The 16,306-nt window shown below is 40.2% G+C and overlaps 1 pseudogene; it reads right to left on the bottom strand.

Moving 5' to 3' along the window:
- Positions 1-644: 644 nt before the first annotated feature.
- LOC133421906 (NLR family CARD domain-containing protein 3-like) lies at positions 645-12,970 on the bottom strand (annotated as a pseudogene).
- Positions 12,971-16,306: the final 3,336 nt, after the last annotated feature.

Raw genomic sequence — 16,306 nt, 5'->3', positions numbered from 1 at the left:
ACCCACACATATGATCCAGGACGAACTGGAGAGATACGTACCTTAGCTGGCTTGAAAACACCAGTTTCACCCCAGAGGATCTAGTTGAGGTGGCTGGGGAGGGAGGTCTGGACCTCTCTTTGTCCTGGCTCCTAGGCCCCATGACCTGAACTTGTATAAGTCGAAATTAAAGCAGTACAAAGGAATTTTTGAACATTTTAGCTGATTTGCTTTTACAACGATGTATAACAGTATTCTTGTTGATGATGATTGTTATTGTTGTTACTGTATGACTGACATAGCGCCATGAAGCAACAAGTACTTGTCTTAAGAGACCACATGACACCACCAGGACAGAAGCCAAAAGTTAAAAATGCGTGATATGCAGAGATATGCAACAGTTCTTAAAAGCAAGCTAATATTCTTTGAATGAAATTGAGAGTTATGTTTGAATATAAAAGAAAATGCTTGTTGCTGCTTTGGTGGATGGATACATTATATTTACATAGAACCATTGACAGAAACTTTTTATACCACTTACAATGGAAAAAAGAAATATTCAAAATAGCAGAAAAATGAAGTTCAAAAAGTACAAATATGTAAAATACAGCAACATTTTATAGTCAAATCAAATACACCATGAAGCTTACACAAACGTGTGTGACATGCTTTTTTAATGTACCATGAGATTAAAGTACAATACAACAGCTCCCTTTGTTGTGATTGATGTTTTTACATCTCTGTTAATATGAACTAGATTTTGGGGGGAGGAACCACTCTAGTCCATCACCTACATCCTCTGAGTGGGCCTTTATCTACATGAATTCTCAAATTTTACAACATTTTATTGAATGTGTCACAGTTTTTTTAGACACCTACCCTTAACAATTAAGCCGAGTCAGTGACTTTTGCCTCTTTTCATTATTCCATATGTATTTTCCTGAGGTTCACAGATCCACTTTCAAGTCCAAAACCAGGATAGAGTGGTTGAGGGAAGGTTGTGCGTACAGTGTACAGATGTGTCAGTGTTTCAGGAAAGACTTCAAAGAAGGATAACATTCCTGCTGGCCAGTCCAGATACACTCCTACGTTGCTTGTTTTTGACACCAAAAATGTTTCAGGTGAATGGTTGTGATGAAAACTTCCTTCAATTTCCCAGCACCAAGACTTTTCATTTTTTCCCAAAGAGAAGTCAACTGAACAGTCCCCATTCCTGACAATACTTTTGTATGCAACTCCAACTTCACCTGATTTTGAATCAAACTCAACCTCCCAGTAATGACGACCAGTCAGAGCCTCCTCACAGAGCACTTGAGGTATAGCAAATCTATCTGGATGATCAGGATGTTGTTGCATCTCTGTGTCAAATGTTGCCAATTTGTTCTCCTCAGTCAAAATGATAATCTTTCCAGCTGTGTTGGGATCCAGCGTCAGATCACAGGCATCTGCAAATCAGGACATACAGAATTGTTCTTGATCTCTACCTTGGTAATATTTAAATGAGTAATATTCAAACAGCATATTGGTAATCAGCATAGAATACTGCAAATTAGTCCTAATTTAATTAGAAGAAACATGAAAAAAAAAAAAAACGTAAAAACATACAACTGCAGTTTAACTTTTGACCTGTGAAACTCATCACATCAGTGATTGAGTTTGCATAAGAGATAATTATGTTCTTACATTGTCTGAGTAGCTTCAGATTGACCCAGCATTCTTCATTATGGTCCACACTAATGAGAAATAAAAAAAATGAAAGGTAAAAACTACAAATACACTGTCATAGAACAATTTTTACCTTTTGCCAAGTACCAAAGTGGTTTTTGATGTTTCTTGTCTTGTTTATTCTTATTTTAATGATTCAGCTTAATTTTTTTTCTTTTATCTCTTTGAATATTTAAATTTCAATCTCTGTCAATGACATTAATGTCATTCAGATAACCTGTAAAACATACTTGAGGTTCTCCAGACTGCAGCGTGAATCCTCCTGTATTTCAGTCAGCAGTTTGATTTGTTGATCAGTGAGGTAATTGAAGCTCAGGTCCAGCTCTCTGAGCTTGCAGTGGTCAGACCTCAGAGCCGACGCCACAGAGGAACATTCATCTCCTGTCACTTTACAGAAACACAACCTGCAGGATACAACCAGCACTTTAGAAAAGCAGCAGAATTCATTATCAGTACCAGTTTCCCATGATGTCCCCTTTGCTCTTCATATTTATTTCTGTGAGCATGGACCATATGTGACAGAAAAGCCATTTAGAGATACTTGTTGCAATATTTTAAATAAAGCATCATCAATTTGTTTTATTTTGTTTTCTGTTTTTCAAAATCAGATATCAAATTTTGCAATAATAATAAATACAGAATATGACCATTTCAATGTCATTATATTTCAACATGTTATTATTGCTATATTGTAAAATATTTATACATGGCTATAATTGGGAGAAATCAAAGTGATTAATAGTTGTTTATTATTCTCACCTCAGAGTTTTCAAGCTGCAGTGTTGGCTCATCAGTGGATTACAGAGCTCCATCAGTCCTGAGCTGTGCAGGTCGTTGTAGCTCTCTTAGACGGGAAGGTCTGGAGCTGAGTTCTGAGCCCAACATCTTACAGCCTTCCACAGTCAATTTGTTGTGACTGAGACTAAAAAGTGATCAACATATTAAATTAGCAGAGAGTAAAGAATATCAAAAAAACATCTTATATTTGTACTAAATCTTATTAAATATAAGAATTATACTATTTGAAAATGTTCTGAGCACCGGTGACAACCTTTACCTCAGTGTCTCCAGTTTACAGTTGGCACCTGTCAGTGCTCTTGAGAGGACTTCCATCTCTGAATCTGTAAAGTTGTTGTAACTCAGTTCCAATTCTCGCAGGTTGGATGGTTTGGATGTGAATGCTGTTGCGAGCTCCTTACAGATATCAGAGATTCCAATGTTTCGGTTCAGCCTTTTGATACATAAAAATTACAATTATTTTAAATTAGAGGTATAATTGGGTGCAACGTCATTGTTTACGGGTCAGATTTAGGAATGACATGATCATAAAAACTGATGGTGAATATAAACGAAGAATGTACATTAAAAACGTTGTTATTTATTGGAGCCATCTGAAAATGGTTTGGTAAGTTGAAATGGAAACATGTAAATCCAGGAACAACCAGAGTTTTACTAAGAACGTTATTGTCTTTATTCTGATGGTTGTCCACATGGATGTTAAATTCACTAACAATAATTAAACGGTAAAAATCAACACATAATGTATAATAGACAGCAGTTCACTGAGGTCATAAAAAAGTCTGCACAGTATTTGGGGGGCCTGTGAACATTCAGAAACAGCTGTATAACCACACATTCAAAAGACTGAAAACTTCCAGGAGTAAACTGCTTACATTGAAATTATTCTTTAAATAAGACTCCAATCCCTCCTGCTGTCCTGTTTACTGATAAAACTATAACCAGGATGGGTCGAGTACAGCTGCACTGTTATTTTGGTCTAACCAAGTTTCAGTTAAAAACATAAAATCCACGGTGTACTTAGTGATAAATGAATTAATTAAAAATGTTTTTTACATCTAAAGACCTAACATTTAATAAAGCCAACTTAAGTGTTTTAGAGGAATTATTTCTGAGACACTGTTACTGTGGAGCCAAATTCCAATTTGGGTTAAGGAGGAAGACACCACCTCCACCTTTTTAAAAACAACGTTATAGCGTTTCTGTTCAGTAAAGCCTAGTTAGTGTAAACTCTAGTGAGTTAGGGCCAGTAGTCATAGCTGCAGCTACAGGACAAGACTAGAGCAGGCTTGTCTTGAACATAGCTTTGCTGTAGATATCTTGCTATAGACCTACGCTGCAGAGGGACACCAACATGTTCTGCTGAGATCGGCCCCTCACCCTTTTGTCTCTCCTCTTCTTTCCCAAATATTCATGTATCTTTAATAAACAAAGTACTTCAAACATGAACTTGGTGGACACATCTCGACTCTGTCCTTAATTCTCAGTTCAGAGTTGTTTAGAATTCGTATAAAATTAACCTGAGTTTCTCCAGTTTTGGGTTGCTCAGCCCAGCAGCGGTCACGGAGATCAATGAAGTTGTCCGCACGTCACTCAGCTCCAACTCTCTTAGATTTGAGATGACCGATTTAACTGCCAGTTGATTTAGCACACCTGATATCCTGTTACCTGAGAGACTGTAAAAACAAAACAAAGAAGAAAGAGAAAAAATGACATCTCATTCAGGATTTCTTTAACTTTTCTAAGTTGCTCATAAAAACATGTAATGACTGATAACGTTTATTTGTAAAAAAAATTTGGCCAAAGCTAAATTTCTTTTGACACTTTGAACCCACTGCTTTTTTTTTATCTGATGTTTGATTCCTGACAGGCAGCACGGTGGCTCAATAGTTAGCACAGTATCTATGAATCTCATGAAATATTGAAACTAAGGTTCACATAATATTGTATAATCATATTGTTGGGACACAGTCCTGTATTGTACATGGTAAGACTTAATTTAAATTCTGAGGCGTTTTTAAAGTTCATAGTGTGAGCTTTGAAGAAAGCCACAGCTCCTATTTTAGCATGAAGAGATACTAGCTATGGGCCGGCCTTCTCCATTATCAACAAGGCCCCAGCCTCATCAACAAGGCCCCAGTCCCCCCTCCCCCCCGTCTACCAAGGACTGCCCCCCCATCCCACTCTATGTTACACTAACGTAAATATTCCAATCCTGTAACTTTTGCACAGACTCATCCGGCACTTTGTAAACCTCATTGTACATATCTGTCTATACTTTTACCTATCCTAAGTTCCTAAGTCACTTTTGTACAGACTCACGCGGCACTTTAAAACCTCATTTTGTACATTTCTGGTCTACATTTTATTATTGTTTATACTTTTTATTGTTTATACATTTTATTTTATCTCTTATATATTTGTTTTTATAATTGTATTGTATTGCACCAATCATCACCATAACAAATTCCTCGTGTGAAAACTTGGCAATAAACCCTTTTCTGATTCCAATTATCAGGCCTGAAGAAGCGTTTATTTGCTTTGAAATGGCAACCACAGTCTGCAGCGCTGCAACGAGTGACTCGCAAACGCTCCGAACCCCAGATGAGCCGAACGAGGGACCCTTCACGTTGCTGGATCTTGATGACATGTTCTTCCACAATAGAAAACAAAGCCCTTCCCAGTTGAATGACCAGAGCGCACTTGTTAAGTTAGTTTCACATTGGTGCATCTCTGTGTGGGAAACATCAGAAGAGCTTGGTTTCCTGGTGGTGAGAAGTTATTCTAATGTCTTGGGTTTTACTTTCTTCTCTATTCTCTCATCCTCTCCTACTAACCCCCACACACACTGTCAAGTTGTTTGGTGTTTTGTTTGATTTTGCCCTCAGCTTCTACTCCAACTTGAAAGAGTTTGGTCAATGCAAGGAACAACTGCAGTTTGTTTCCCCTTTTTGTTTTTTATTGAAGTTCTTTTTTGAGTGGTGATGAAGGGGTTTCTTGGTTGTAGTAGCAGAGATAGTGGTAATGGTTGCAACCTGATCTCACAAAAATCTGTGAAATGCCCACGACCTCCCACCAATATTTACCGTGGTATCAACACGGAAAGTGGTATAATTCCGTGTGAGCACCACGGATATTGTACCATGCAAAGTCAATGGGATCCGTGGTCGTGATATATACAAGGATTATGACATTATTATTATTTATATATTATTCTTTGTTATAGTGGCTAAATTATGAGTTTTTGTCGCGCAAGGTACTGTTTGTTACTGTCAGTTTGTAAAACAACAAACAACATATAAAAAATTCAGACTCCTAGCTAAAAGCGTTAGTGAACTATGCAAAAAAAGACACAAAATAGGCCCGGTTCCATTAGTCAGGAGGCTCTCAGACCTATACGTTTCTAAACCCTCTAGGTACAAGGTACTGTTTGTTACTGTCAGTTTGTAAAAGCATGTTTTTAACGCTGTAACGCAGACGTTAGTTTGGTGCAGATCGGACCTGTACTTTTCGATGGGCGGGGCTCTGAAACTTCACCTTTTCCAACATTCGAACGGACGCCGTTGCCACAACATTTGACCAAACCAAGTAAAACTTGACCTGTGGCCTCCATATGGGGCCTAGATTGGGCTTGCCAAGTCTCAACTCTGTGAACCCTCTGCAACGCCAACTAGCTCTGTGGAAGTCGTACAGCCACGGGACCAGAAGATCCTAGCAAAGGGCCTTCTGCCTTGCAACATAGTCAAAAGTCAAAAAGCATTAGTGAATTATTCAAAAAACACACAAAAAAGGCCCGAAAAAGTCACCACACATGGTGACCTTTGACACTTCCGAAGGTCGCACGGGTCTGGACCTCGGCACAGTGGATGAGAGTCACCTCCTGATACAGAGTCTAGAATTTCAGCCTCCAAGTTCAAAGCGTTAGTGAACTGTGCAAAAATAGACACGAAATAGGCCTCATAGGCAAACCTATAACAATACATAACAAATCTCCTGTGCCTACTGAGCATTAATAACATGTCATGATCGAAGGAGAACTAATTAAAATGGATGAACCTATTGTATTATTGAATTATCAAGGACACTTTCGTGTTTTTGTGTTTAGAAATGTTAAAGATATTACAAGAAAACCATAACACAATGAGGAAAATACTGTGGTGAACAAGTCGTGCCCAGAGCGTGTCTCGAACCACAGTCTCCCAGACCACAGTCAACTTCACTAACCAGTCGGCCAAATGCTGATGTGTTGCCCAGGCGGGCAAGGCCTTATCTTATCTGTGGTTGTTACACTATGTTCCAAAAAGTATTGTTTTTAATGGACAAGATCCGGCATTTTACGTTGAATTCTATTTTTCAGGTTTTAAAATTCTAGCTAAATACATAAAAAAGGGAGGTGAGGTGTGAGCTTCATAACAAAACTTCTGTGCCTACTGAGCATTAATAACATGGGGTTAGCCATAGAAAGGGGCGATAATGAGGTGTGAGCTCCATAGCAAGCATTAATAACATGGAGTTAGCCATAGAAAGGGGCGATAACAGCCTCCTGCACCTACTAGTAGGTAGAGTAGGACCCTATTGGCCCATATCTATGGGATGATTGTTATCGTTTTGTCCTTCATTCAATGGTATGACAGCAGTCAAATCGGGTGATGGATCCCATTGACTTTGCATAGTACTATATCCGTGGTGCTCCCATTAAAACCTCAATAAAACACTGCTAAAACAGCGTTAAAAACATGCTTTTACAAACTGACAGTAACAAACAGTACCTTGCGAGACAAAAATTCATAATTTAGCCACTATAACAAAGAATAATATATAAATAATAATAAAGTTATAATCCGTGTATATATCACGACCACGGATCCCATTGACTTCGCATAGTATTATATCCGTGGTGCTCACACGGAATTATACCACTTTCCGTGTTGGTACCACCGAAAATAGTGGTGAGAGGTCGTGGGCATTTCACGGATTTTTGTGATATCAGGTTGTAATGGTTGGGTACAGTAGGGTAACAGTGTAACAGTAGTAGTAGTAGTAGTAGTAGTAGTAGTAGTAGTAGTAGTAGTAGTAGTAGTAGTAGGTTGAAAACATTGTCCTTTCTTCATTCCATCAACAAGGTAAGTATTGTCAAAGTATCCCACCAGTTGCGTGTTGACCTTTTAACTGAGGGGTTTTTGTTGTGCAGGTTATTTGGTTCCTTCTCTTCAAGCTCTCATTGCTTGGTTTTCAACACCAAACTTTTCTGGCTTTGTCTTCAGCTCCACATGTTACTCTGAAGGCAATATGGTTGTCTTCAAGAAGTTGGTTTGACCTGACAGGAAGTTGGGTACTGTGGTGGTCACTGAATGTTGGTCTGCCCCCTGCAGGTCTGGATGAAGATGTGGCTGTTGTGTTGTGAATATGAATGAAGATGTGGATGTTCTTTGCTGTTCAGGCAGCTGGCGTGACACACACGTACACTCTTATCTTGGTCATTAAGCCTCCGAGTTTGTTTTCACTTGAAGAGACGAAATCTCTTCCGCCATTTTGAATCACGCGAGACTCAGTCACCACATGATTTTGTCAGCCATCCATCTTTCTTTTCATATGTTTGAACAGCCATCTTGACTGACACACACACACACACACACGCACGCACACACACACACACACACACACACACACACACACACACACACACACACACACACACACACACACACACACACACACACACACACACACACACACACACACACACACACACACACACACACACACACACACACACACACACACACACACACACACACACATTTATCCCAGGTGTTGCCTCCCTATATTTTAACACTTGTAGGAATAAATTCGGATTCATTTGAATGAGAGAAGTTGTTTGTGTTTGTTTTATACATATTTGTCACAGCTGCTGGTTGCAAAGGTCTGTGGACTCTGACCACCTGTGGCAACATGCTGGCACGTATGGAATAACTGCTACTTTGAGATGTTTTTGCTGTTATTATTTTCCTGATAAAGTCAGGTGGTGCCCCATTTTCATTGATTCATGTTGATAATTAATTTTAATAAGTCATCTTCTATTAATTATTAATAACTAGAACCTAGAAGTCCTACTCAACAGTGGAACACACCACTGGATGTCTGACCCCACAACCTCCAACCGTCATAGCCAAGGATTATGGCAAGACACATCACATAAAAAACGAGAAACCAAAGAAAGGGACGCAGAGAGTACACAAAGAGACTTGAGATTGTGTGTGTATAAACACATACACGGGTTAAAAAAGAAGAGGTGTGGACGATACAGACCGACAGGGAAGTCAAACAAGATTGGAAAACACATAGTCAGCCAACTTTGGAAGAAAATTGCCTTTTTTTTCTCTTTTCTGTTTCTTCACTTATCGCTTTCATTAAAAATGACAGAGGTACTTTAAGAAATACATTAAAAAAGTTTTACCAACCTGAGAGCTTCCAGTTGACATTGTGCATTTATTAGTCCGTTAGCCAAGATGTGAATGTGGTCATCAGAATAGTTGTTATTGTTTACCAGATGCAGCTCAGTCAGCACAGAGTTTGGCATCTGCAGAGCTGAAGAGATTGCTTCTGAAAAATTTCAGAGACAGTCATTCAAAACCGGATTGTTTTTTTTGTATTTGTGAACATAAATTGTCATTATTGTTCCTCACAGCTGGGAGAAGCCGTAAAATACCTTTTACTGTCGGCCTGAATTTCATCAGGTTGAATTCATCCAGAGGTGTAGTGGACATGAGAATGGAATCTGCCAAAGCTGAACACTGAACAGGGGAGAGTTGTGTTTCTGGACTCTGATTTGGTGCAAGATACCGCTGGACAGCATCATGTATGGCAGTATCCTTCAGCTCAACCAGGCAGTGGACAAGGTTCAGGCATTTTTCAGGTGAGCAGTTATCTAGATCTATTTCTTTTAGACTCTTCACAATCTCTTCAACAACTTCAGAGTGTTCCTCTGTCTGCTGAATCAGGCCATGAAGCAGTTCTTGTGTTGACTGTAAGGACAAACCAATTAGGAACCTGAGGAACATGTCCAGTTCTCCCGTTTCTCTTGGAGCTGAATTAGCTATTGCAATTTCCATCAACTCATCTAGGGGTAGATCAACTGGATCTGCATCCAGGACAGACTCAAGATCCTCATCAGATCCTACCAGTAAGAAATTCTTGAGGATTGGAGACTCAATGGATTTTCTTGCTAAACTTCGGTACACAATGCACAAAGCAGTAGAGTTTCTTGGTATTGAACACACTCCTCCACTTTGAATATCGCTGTACAGAATCCACAGTAGACTCCAGCTTTGTCCATGTCAATGCCGTACTTTTTCAGATCTTCCCCACTGAAGATGATTTCACCTTTTTCCAGCTTTTCAAATGCCAACCTGCCTAATCTGGAGATAGACTCCTCATTTGACTTGAAGATCTCCTCTGCTTCAGTCTTCTCCTCCTCGTCGTATTTGTCGGTAGCAACCGTCATCTGGATGAGAAAGAAGTGCGAGTACATCTCAGTGAGAGTTGTTGGTGTCTTTATGGTTTCATCTTGAGTATTGCCTGATTTTAAAAGCAAATACTCAAGAACTTTTGAGGCAATCCAGCAGAAGATGGGGATGTGACACATGATGTATAAGCTTCGTGACATGGTGATGAGGTTGATGATTCTTTCAGCAACCTCCTTGTCCTCAACTCCATTCCTGAAGTAGATCTTCTTTTGTGGATCATTAAAACCTCTGACCTCCGTCCAAAGGTAAACATACTCTCGAGGGATCCGTTGAACTGCTCCTGGTCTTGATGTTATCCAGACAAGTGCAGAAGGAAGAAGATGCTCTCGGATAAGGTTGGTCACCAGAGTGTCCACTGAGGATTTCTTTGAGGGCTCTGAGAGTCTTTTGGTGTCTTTGAATTTCAGTTTCAGCTGACTTTCATCGAGACCATCAAAAATGAACAAGACTTTGTACGTTTTTATTTCTGAAAATATTATTGCAGCTGCTTTGTCACTAAGCTGTGGATGGAATTCCCTCACTAGTTCCTCAAGGCTGAACTCCTCATCTATGACCAGATTCAGCTCCCTGAATGGGAACATGAAAATGAAGTCCAAGTCCTGATTGGCACGACCGTCAGCCCAGTCAAGAATGAACTTCTTCACAGAGACAGTTTTTCCAATTCCAGCTATTCCCTTGGTCATCACAGTCCTGATGGTTTTCACTTGTCTTTTGTCTCTCTTAGATGATGCCGTGTTTTCTGGAGTGGTGTTAAAGATATTATTGCAGTTGATTTTAATCCCCTCTGCTGTTTGGTTCCTTGATTTATCTTCAATTTCCCAAATCTCATGTTGTTTATTGATATCTTCATTCTCTCCTTGAACAATGTGAAGCTCTGTGTAAATCTTGTCCAGTGGTTTTTCATCCTCACGAGATTTTCCAGTGCCTTCAAGCTGCCACAAACACTTTTGCCTCAAATATTCTTTGTTCCTTCTGACGACTTCTTTGATGAAATCTTCTGTTGCAGGTAAAAAAAAAATTATTATTTTTTAGTTTGTTTTGAGGTTTTACAATTTACTATTTTGGCAAAATTTCTACCTTTGTTCTACACTTGAAATTGTTTACATTAAACCATCAATCAGTATGATTTTCCATGAAATATGCTGGAAACAATTGGATCTGTGGTTTTTAATTTTGACGATAGGCAATGTTCTTAGTGCTCAGGACCAAGTTATCTTTCTTTTTCATCATTCATGTTTAAGAGAGACTAGTAAATAAACTTGACATACTAGGACTTATCTCAGGATGAATTTCTTGGAGGATTCTGTAGAAGGCAGATTTAGTTTTTGTACACGTGGTAGTGCTGAAGATTTCCCTCATCCCATCCTGCGCCACACTTTCACTCTTGATTCGGTTGTACATCTCTTTATGGATAATTCCCCTCTGAAGCATCAGATCTGCTATCGGCATCACTTCAGTAATGTTCTGAATGAGGTCAGCCCTGTTGTTGTCCACCCAGTCAGCTTCTGTAAAAACAAAACTCTAACATGTTATGACATTTCATAGCAGTAGTCTCATACTTATCCAAGTTGTATCTATAAAAAGCCATGGGGCAAATCATTGCACAACAAAACATCCAAGAACCTATACTTTTAGTGTTTTGGCGGTAACCTATTGCGTCAGTTCCTGTTTTTTGTTTGCCGTCTGTTGCCATTTGCACGGTGTCACGGGCTCCAATTCCTTAAATCTCTCTCCAAATCTCTTTAATCTAAGCTTGTTTTCTGGTAAAATAATACTATATCTTGTAAACTTCTGTTTTCAATTGCGGACCACGTCTTCAACCCATTCATTAAGAACATGGATCTAGAAATCGGACACCATTTGTCAAAAATCAACTTGTTAAGGAAACATTCACCGTCCTTAGTTGATAATCCCCTTGGTCTACGTCATCATTGTTTAAAAACACAAAAAGGGTCTACTACAGCATAAACAGTCTGTGGACCTTAGCAGCAGCGTCTGATGTCTCATGTCCATCTACAATCAAGGTTAATCCTCAGTGTAAGGCGACTATCTTTCAAAACAATTAGCCACTGAGAGAGTACTGGCTGAGATCTGTCCGACACGCTGAATCCAAAAAACCAACATGAAACAGTAGATGCATTCTTTGGTTATTTATTTGTTGGCCTGCAGTTAAAATATTTCACTTTCAAATGACAGATGGTGGCTTGCATTCAATGGATGTTTAACTATATTGCATATGCATATAATGCTTATATTTGGTATATTGCGCATATAGCGGTCAACAGAAATGATCAGCTCCTCTCTCTCTCTGACAAACAAAACCCAAAATGACAAGCAGGTGTCGCTGATAATATGATTGCTTCACCCCACCCAGTGACAGACGCACAGACACACCTCCACACACATACACACCCACAACTTCCCCCTTTGGCCAAGTGACAGATGTGTAAACAAAAAACACTCCTTGCTCCCACACTCAGTATATAAAGAAAAACTCACCTTTCTGCTCTGCAGCAGATGATTCCAAATCAGACAGACAAGGGCTGATAAAAGAGAAACACAGTAAGGTCATTTAGAATTTGTTAACTAAACCTTAATAAGAATGCAAATAAATGTGGACACCTTTATTGGAGCGATAATGAAGATCTCACCTCGGGTTATGAACGCCTGCAGACGTGTACTCGTTTGCCAGACTTTCACTGAAGTCATTTTGTTCTGGGGAAGTGAATCCAGCTTGGCTGCATGGAGTCTCATTCACCGATCCTGCCTCAAGATGTTCCCCTTTGTCCTGCAGAGTCTGTCTTTGGAGGAGAGGAGACTGTTCTTTCACTGTGTCGGAAACTTCCTCTTTCTTCTGGTTTGTTTTGTCTCTTTTTGTTTTGTCCCTTCTAAGGGAAGAGCATTGGCTCCCCATATTATTTCTCCAGTTCCTGCTCAGTGACTCAGCTGTGGAAGAAAGAAAGACATGTTACCTTCATGATCAGTCTTTTGCTTTTAGTCCAGTACTTACAGTATATCTGTCAGTAGCAAACTTATTGCGTTATTGCTACTTAGCCCCTGCTGATCAGTTCTAGTTGATCATTTATGGGAAAGAGTTGATACTACTACTACTACTACTACTACTACTACTACTACTACTACTACTACTACTACTGTCATTTAGCAGGCACTTTTATCCAAAGCAACCTACTTCTGAGAGAACAACAGTACTAACCGGACTTTTTTCTTAAACTGACATTTTTTCTTCATATTCACACACTAATCCAGAAAGATACAATGTAATATTCTCTTTTACCTTGTTCTCGGTCCTGCAGCGGGAGACGAGACCATGGTGTAAGGCTTCCTTAAGTGTCGTACACCTTGTACCATGTCTTGTGCGAAAAACACGGATGTAGTGAACTGGGTTGACCCTGCTGACTTCCTGGCTGTGTGTGTGTGTGTCCATGCGTGGATGTTTAGGAAAAGAAGAAAACAAGAGTTACGGCTGGACACCTCAACCCGACGGCCGACTGTAGGCTGAGAAACTGCGGTCAAGCAGCTGTCATTCGTATTTACGTGGTCAAATCAGCCGCTCCTAAATTTCATGTGTGCTCCTATTTCAGTCTTTACGGCAAATGAATCAATGCGGCTCAAAAACAGAGAGATATGAAGTACTGAGTTTGAGATAATGCAGATATTTTTTTTCATATATTTCATTCATTACCTTGATTACACCCATGCTTCCACCGTAATATTTACAAACTATTACTATAAAAGAAAAGGATGAAACACTTTTTTCGTTTTTGTACTTCAAGTTCTGTGTTGCAGAGACTAAATATGAATTATTCCATAATTTCACCCAATACCTCTCATACAACTACAATCACTACAAGCACAGTGAATGTCAAACAATTCAACTGTAGAAAAATTTAAATATTAAGATCTAAACTTCAAACATTTTACTTTTCTACAAAGGTCAGTCGCCTTTTTTGCTTCATGTTCTGTGTTGGAGAGACTGTAAAAAATAATTATTCCATAATTTCACTTAATACCTTATGGAAGAATATTTTTTTATAGTCTCTGCAACACAGAACCTGAAGTAAAAAAAAAAGTGTTTCATCCTTTTTATTTTATAGTAAGAGTGTGTAAATATTACGGTGGAAGTATGGGTGTGTTACGGCCGCTGCCCTTTCCTCCTTTATGTTTTGTTTTAATCTTGTTTTCTCCCCCTGCCCCTGCCAAGCTGCACAGCTCCTCCCTCGTTGGCCTGATTGGGGTGGCCTCCCGGCTCCTGGCAGTCCATCCCTCCGATCACCTGGGTCCCTGATTGGTGCGCCGTGTCTGGGGCTGGCCAATCCCAGCCGTCCAATCAGGGGTGAACACCTGATAAACCCCTGCAAGTCTGTCAGTCTGGGCGGCTGATGATTGTGGGACAGCTCGCCTGTGTGTGTTGTGCAGAACTTTGTTTGTTAGGCTAAAATTAGCTAGTGGCTACCGTGTGTTCCTTTGTGGTTTTTCTTTTGTTTGTTAAACCTGTGGAGTGTGGCCAGGATTTAGTTGTGTTTAACCTTGTGACTGATTCTGTTAAGTTTCCACACCTAGTTCCTTTTATGTTTAGAGACACTAGGTGCAGGGGTGCTGTTTTGTTGTACTTTGGTTTTTTGGTAAGTGTAGACAGCCTTTGTTTTCCTTTTTGTTTTGAGATAGTTTGATTATCCATATTTAGCTCTTAGAGAGTCCTCTTTTTGTTATATTTGGTTTTTGATTTAAACAGCACCCACCGGCCCTCTTCCTTGGTTGTTTTCTTCCTTTTTTAATTTGTTAACCGGTGTTCCCGGTCATTTTGGGTAACAATAAACTACGTTTTACCAACTGGGTTTTGTGTTGCTTCCCTTTCCCCTGCGAGCCGGGTTGTAACATAAGTGGGGGCTCGTCCGGGAATATATCCGTTAAAGGATTCCCGGTGCTAAAAGTAGTTATTGTTGCTCAAACTCCGGAAATTTTGGTTAATTGATTGTGCAGCTGTGCACCTTTTTGGTAATCAGTCATGTCTCAGCTTGACATGGATAGCTTCTTGGATTCTCCCTCCCTCACCTTGATTGATAGCTATCGTAAGGAGGATTTGGCTCAGATAGCGAATCACTTTGGTCTCACGTACTCCAAACAGATTCTGAAAAAAGAGTTGAAGGCTCTTGTTGTTGGTGGAATTGGGGTTTATTAAAATGTCTGCACTGACAGAGTCAGCTGTGCCGGAGGATGGCATCCTGGGTGAAGCGGCTGGTAGCCGACCACTTAAGGTTGATCCTCCAGGTGGCACCGAGGAGGAGAGTGAAACAGAGGAACGGCCACCAACTCCTGTACCGCTGCCTCGCTATGACCCTCTCTCTCCCAGTCTTGGCGGCTCTGGGTCCACAAGGGAGGCTCGGTTGAAGGTCCGCCTTGCCCGCCTCCAGATGGAATCCCAGGAGAAAGCCCGAGGCCAGCAGGCTGAAATGCAGTATCGGCTGGAAGTCAAAAAAATGGAGATTGAAGCTGAAGTCAAGGTTCAGATGCGTCGGTTAGAGCTTGAGTCTCAGAGGTTGACTCATGTGCCGAGTGCTGCTGATGGTCCTGTGACTAAGCCTTCTTCTTCCACCACTTTCCCACCAGGAACCTTTAGTGTTGGTAAAAATATTGTTTTGGTGCCTACGTTCCGTGAGACTGAGGTTGATTCCTATTTTGGCGCATTTGAGCGCATTGCAAAAGCTTTACAGTGGCCACCTGAAGTTTGGGCTATTTTGCTCCAGTGCAAAATTCATGGGAAAGCTCAAGAGGCTGTAGCTGCTCTGCCTATTGAAGACAGTCTGAAATATGACTCTGTAAAAGCTGCCATTCTGCGTGCCTATGAACTGGTCCCTGAGGCCTACCGACAAAAATTTAGAAATCATAAGAAAGCCTCAACCCAGACTTATGTTGAGTTCGCTAGGGAAAAGGGAACTCTCTTTGACAAATGGTGTACAGCTTGTAAAGCCAGTGACTTTGACTCCTTAAGGGAATTGGTCTTGATGGAGGATTTTAAGAAGTGCCTCCCAGAACGTATCGTGGTGTACATTAATGAACAGAAAGTGTCACAGCTCTCTTCTGCTGCTGTGTTGGCTGATGAGTTTGCTTTAACCCACAAGACGGTTTTTTCTTCAGGCTCTGATGAAAAACCTCGTCAGCCTCCAGCTCGGCAAAACTCTCCCCCTACAGCTAGTGCTAAGAAAGAGGACGGAGTGTTTTTATTGTCATAAACCTGGACATCTCATCTCCAACTGTCT

This window comes from Cololabis saira, chromosome 21 (assembly GCF_033807715.1).
Source record: "Cololabis saira isolate AMF1-May2022 chromosome 21, fColSai1.1, whole genome shotgun sequence".
Lineage (NCBI taxonomy): Eukaryota > Metazoa > Chordata > Actinopteri > Beloniformes > Belonidae > Cololabis > Cololabis saira.
Note: the sequence above shows the minus strand (reverse complement) of the source record. Positions and strands in the feature narration are given on the sequence as shown.